Consider the following 6,109-nt stretch of genomic DNA (forward strand, 5'->3'; position numbering starts at 1 on the left):
AGCTTTGCATGGTCACAAATTGCATATCGCAAGATCGCAAGGTCGCAAGGTTTTCGCTATTGTCACTTTGTGCTGCTTATGCAACATTGCGACGTGCGACGTCGCATATCGGCCGTCAGCGGTTCTTTAGGTTTTCCCTTTTTGAGCGCTTTTAATACACGCGGTGCGATGAGTTCTCGCGTCGCTCCCTTTCAGTGTATTTATGCGCTTTGGGAGAGCGCCTCTTTTTCCTTTGCAACACGATATAGCTCTTAGGGAGTTAATACAAAAGATTTTTCAAACAAAAATATTTTTGGATTTTTGGTTAAGGGTCCCCCTTTGCTTGATGTTATTACTAATATCAAACAAAGAGGGGGGTTGTTGGTGACCACAACAATGGCGATTCACTATGAAGAACCAGTTATCTCTGCATTTCTATGACCGTTCACTTCCGAAACAGCAAAAATTTTTATATGTCTAAATTTTGTTATGGACAGATAGAGTAGATTACCCCTCACCTTGTCAACGATATTTTGTCTCAACCCTTTTTATATCCCAATTGCTTGCTTAGGTTTTTTTCTTGCATTCGCATCAGACATTACTTGGTCTTGATTAAAGATAAAATAAGGCTTCTCTGCGTACTTGCTTACTGGCTTAAAAATATGCTCATTTGTCGTAGGTAGAGCCTCTGCTGCCCGCAAGCATCCATAGCCTCGACAGGGTTACCATGTTATCCCAGCAATGATCCTTTTTCCTGCTTGAGGTTACTCGCAACATCCAGAGAAAAATCCTTTTTGACACACTTTTCTTTTTTTAATTCTCTAAAGAACAATGTCTTGGTTTGGTGGCCAAATTATGACACAGTCATTCACTTGATTTACACTTTTGCTGAACAAGCCGGCTCGTGATGAGACCTCTTGTCTTTTGATTGCAACAATCTTAAAGTCGTTGCCCTGTTTTGATAGACAGTATTGGCAAAGTCAGCAAGTTATAATATCTGTGATCATGATAAGCCGACTCGTGATGAGACCTCTTATTCTTTGAGATATAGTGTTTTTCCTTGGATTGTTTTTCTGAATGCTGTAATTTCCTTTTAGCAGGGAGGAAGTCATTGTTTTTCCTTAAGAAAGCTCTGGACGACAATAATAGAGTTTTTGAAAACAACAGCTTTGCAGAGAATGCTTATTTTATTATTGATGATACCTTTCATGGTGCTGATACAAAACAATTCTTTTACCAAAGGTGCTTTTGTCAAAGTTTTTTAGAGGTTGAAACGAGTATCGTAATCAAAGTGAAGTTAACTCTATTTGTCAATAATAAAATTCAGATTTTCAAAAAAAATTCTATTTGTACAAACGAAATCAAAATCTGATAGAGAATTGGCGTGCTCTTTCATGAATCCTTTTTAAATGATCATTTACAACGGGTTTTATTCATAAAAAGAGAAAAACAAAACAAAATAAAAACTAAAAACTAAATCTATCCTACAAAAATTAGAAGAATTCTCTTCTATGGAAAGTATAATTTAAGAATCAGTCCATTGACAGGTAAAAAATCTCTCCTACCTGCCAGATCCTGCAACACGAATGTAGACGGGCCTACGACTTCTACAATCTGAAAAGGGCCAAGCCACAGCTTTTGAAATTTCGTATGTTTGCCCTTTTCTTCATGAGCCTTATCCCATTTCAAAACTAAAATCACCCATCTGAAAGTTTTTTCTGGTTATGATGCTTGAGTCAAAAGAAGATTTTATTAGCGCTTGGTGATGAGCATGGGTTTTCCTAGCTTGTTCTCTTTGTTCTTCTAGTTTGATTATTTCCATTTGTCTTAATTGTAAAGAGGAAGTAGATACTTCATCGATATATTGCACTAAAGACAAAGAGGGAATGACTAGGTGAGTCGGAAGAACCACTTCTCTCCCATAAACTAAATTAAAGGAGAAGTGCCGATTGAAGCTTTCTTTGTGATTCTATCAGCCCATAAAGCATTTACCAGCGCTTTGTGCCAATTCTTTTGGTTTTGGTCGACTGTTCTTTTGATAATTCTGATTAGGTTCTTGTTTGTTGACTCAGCCAATCCATTACCTTGCGGATAGTAGTTGGCAGAATATTTCAGTTTGAACCCTCTTTTAAGCGCAAACTCAGTCATAGTATTTCCAGAAAAATATGAAGCGTTATCAAACATTAATGCTGTTGGCAATCCAAACCTAGTGATGATAAATTGATCTATGAATTCAATAATATTTTCAGAATGAACTGTCTTGAGAGGAACTGCTTCTACCCATTTGGTAAAATAATCAGTTGCTGTAAGGATATACTTATGCTGCTTAGAAGAGTGAGGAACGATCTCACCTATTATGTCCAAGCCCCATTGACTGAATGGTTGGTCGATGTTGACTGGTTGTAGTGGCATGGACGATTTCCTTTGTTTTCCTGCAGCAGTCTGGCAGACTTGGCATTTCCTTACGTGATTGTATGAGTCTTTGAACAGCGTGGGCCAATAATATCCCGCACGCAAGATTTTATGTGCAGTCGCATCTCCGGCATAGTGTCCACCCGCTGGTCCATCGAGGAGTTCCTGCAAAACCTTTTCGGCTTCAGTGTTCTCAAGACACCTAAGAAGCACAGAATCATAATTCCTTTTAAACAAGACATCATTTATGAGCTGGTATTGTTTAGCTTTTAATCTCAGAGCTCTTTTCTTGGTATGATCCAGACGTGATGGAGCATACCCGTTCTTAAGAAAATAAATGGTGTCAGCATATGATGATTCTGCATCGTTTAGGCTTACCTCATACGCTTGTACCTCTTCAGATGAGTTCTTCGGGATTTGCGATGCTCCGGCTAACATCTTGCAGAAGCCTTGACCTCTTACGATGTTTGCTGGTTTGATCTCAAGATCATATTCTTGTAAAGCGGTAATCCAATTAGCTCTCTTTTCGCCCACGTCTTTCTGCACCAAAAGGTTTCTTACCGCCGGAAACGGTACTACGACTTTAGTGTGGGCTTTAAGCAAGAAAGGTCTGAAATATTTGATCGCTTTGAAAACAGCATATGCTTGTTTCTCTACGTCTGAGTAATTAATTTCAGCACCTTGTAAGTTCGAGCTAAAGAATGCGATTGGAGCTTCCGCTTTCTCTTGATTTGCTTGGGTCAAAATCGCGGCATAGGATTTCTCTGAGGCAAAAGTGTACAAGATAAAAGATTCCGAAAAATTTGGGGTGGCCAAAGACGGAGCATTGATGATAGCTTGTTTGATTAAGTTGAACGCTTCGTGCTCATCTAGACCCCATTTTAAATTTGAATTCTTTTTTATCATATTTTGTAAGGGAGAAATAATACGTGAAAAATCCGGGACAAATCTTTTGACAAAATTGATCTGTCCAAGGAAGGATTGCATGGCTTTCTTGTTATGGGGTATGGATATTTCAGAAATTTCCTTGATTCTGTCGGGTTCTATGTGAATACCAGATTTCGACACTATGAATCCGAGCAATTTCCCTTCGCTTAATGCAAAGAAAGATTTCTTTGGGTTGAGCGAAATCCCATACCTCAAGCATCTTTGAAAGATTTGCTTCAAATCTTTGAGATGGTTGTTTCGTTTTTTGGAGTACACTATTATATCATCCAGGTAAATCACTACTGATTTATTGACTAACCCTTTAAACGCGATGTCCATGGCTCTCTGAAAGGTAGCTCCGGCATTGATCAGACCAAATGGCATCTTCCGATATGCATAAGTGCCCCATTTGGTTCGGAACGTAGTCTTTAACTGATCATCAGGATGCACCAGTACTTGATTGTATCCTGAAAATCCATCCAGGAATGACATTAATTCTGAGCCTGCTACTTGCCTGTAATATTTGCTCCACAGGTGGGAGGGGAAGTTATCTTTCTGACAGGCTTTGTTGAGATTTCGGAAATCGATACAGATTCTAATGTCTCTGTTTTTCTTCCTAACGGGCACCATATTGGATACCCATTTAGAATGCCTTACGGGGAAGATTATTCTGGCTCTCAACAACTTATTAAGCTCAGTTTTTATCTGATTTTCTAGGTTAGGGTGTATTTTTCTGAGCTTCTGCTGGACAGGTTTTTCATTGTCAATCATAGGGATAACATGTTGAATGATAGAAGTGTTGTATGTCTTTAGCTCATCGTAATTCCAGGCAAAAACGTTTTTGTATTGTCTCAGAAGACGGATATATGCTGATTTCTCTTCAGGGGCTAGGCCGTGACCTAGGTTAACGTTTTGTGGCTTCTGATCGGTCCCTAGGTTTACTAATTCATAGTTCAGGGTAGAACTGCAAAGTTTAGCATTGGCGGACCTTTTAAACCGACTTTTCAAATCATATAAATCTTCTAACTTGACCACTGATTTCGGTATAGCATTGTCAGAGCCATTTTGTTGTATTTGGTGATCATGATGGTCTTCGTCGATTATCTGATTTGAGTAGGATCCTTCAGAAGTAAGGAAATTTACGATGTCAGGATCGTCGTTGAACACTCTCCAATTGGTAATATTGTCAGGGATGGATGGTCTAAAGATTACTTCTATTGAAAACCTATCAAGACTGAAATCTTCGGAAGGGATAAGTCTAGAGGCTACGTTAGCTAACAGGTCTGCGCTCGCGTTTTGAATTCTTGGAATTGACAAGATGTTGAATGCTACGAAATGTGCAGTGAGATCTTGAACTAATGATTTATAATGCTTTAAATGACTTGACAGGCAATGTATGGTGTTACGTACCTGTTTTACGACGATCTCCGAATCTCCAAAGACTTGAAGATACTTAACGTTTAATCCGATTGCTTTGTATAGGCCTTGAACCAAGGCTTCGTACTCTACTGTGTTGTTCGTGCAATCGAACTCAAGTCTGCATGTGAGCATAATCTTGTTCCCGTCTGGGTTAATCAAAACGCATCCTGCTCCTGCTCCCTCATTGGATTTAGATCCGTCAAAATATAATTTCCAAAATAAAGATGTATTTACATAATTATCTAAAAAACTAAAACATTTTGAGTCATCAGTTTGGGAGAAATTTTCAACTTGGGATAAAACTGAATTCTCTAAGTATGGTGAAATATGAGCATTGAAATTACCTAGGAAAGAATCTATTGCATAATTGCCTACAATGCTGCTATTGTATGTTATGGATTCATTTTCTCCTTCCAGTTCTGTCACTATGTATTTTTGGTGCAACTCTCGTTCAACCTTTATCTGATTTGGTTTACCATTGTATGGTAACCAGATGTGCGACCAATGGGTTGAAAAATATCCATGGAGTTTCTCCGACCAATCCCTGCTAAGAATCAAACCATAGAACTCAGGGATATCAGCTACTAGAATGTCGATAACCTGACACACTTTTGGGTTAGACGACAATCTTATGGTCACCTGATTGAGTTCACTAATCACTTCGACTTGGGATCGATCAAGTTGAACTATACGTACCGCAGATTTTTGAGGTTGCACATTCAATTTGGCACATATTGACCTGGGTAAAATATTCGTTGAAGCACCAGAATCGACCAAGCAATTGTGCACGTTTTTATTGAAGATTTCATATGTGAGAAGAAAAGGAGGAGTATGAGATCTCGATCTTCCTCCAATCAAGGCGATGTCATTTGGATCAATTTTATTGATCGTGTTGGTTGGAGGCCTTCCCAAATTGTGGGAAGCTACAGCTGTAGGTAAAGATGTAGTAAGCACATCATGTAATTCTTTCATCATTATTTTCTGCTGGTGTTTCAATTTACTCAATTCATACAGAGTGATATTAGCTCTAGTCTTCTTCATGTCATCAATGATGTTATATTCCATTTCATCCGACACTATTAGTGTTCTTGATGGAGGCGTTTGATCAGATTGGACTGGGCTAAGCTGGGTCGCTTTAGCAGTTGTCTTTTTTGTTGCGACCTTTTCTTTTGTTGCAGGGTTTGCGCCCTTTTGTTTTGGGGTAGTTAGGGGAGGATCAAGTTGATTTTTGCTTCTCGTGCTAACAGGAAATGCTTCTTGATCCTCTTCTTGTGGGAGGATGAAGTCCCACATTCCTTGTAGTTCTACGACCTCTTCCTCGTCGTTCTGCCCTTCAGTGGTATTCTCTTCTTCTTCGTCTTCTTCAGATTCA

The sequence above is a fragment of the Pinus tabuliformis genome, chromosome 9, assembly GCF_031772625.1.
Source record: "Pinus tabuliformis cultivar Carrire ecotype Pingquan chromosome 9, CPIR1, whole genome shotgun sequence".
Taxonomy (NCBI): Eukaryota; Viridiplantae; Streptophyta; class Pinopsida; order Pinales; family Pinaceae; genus Pinus; species Pinus tabuliformis.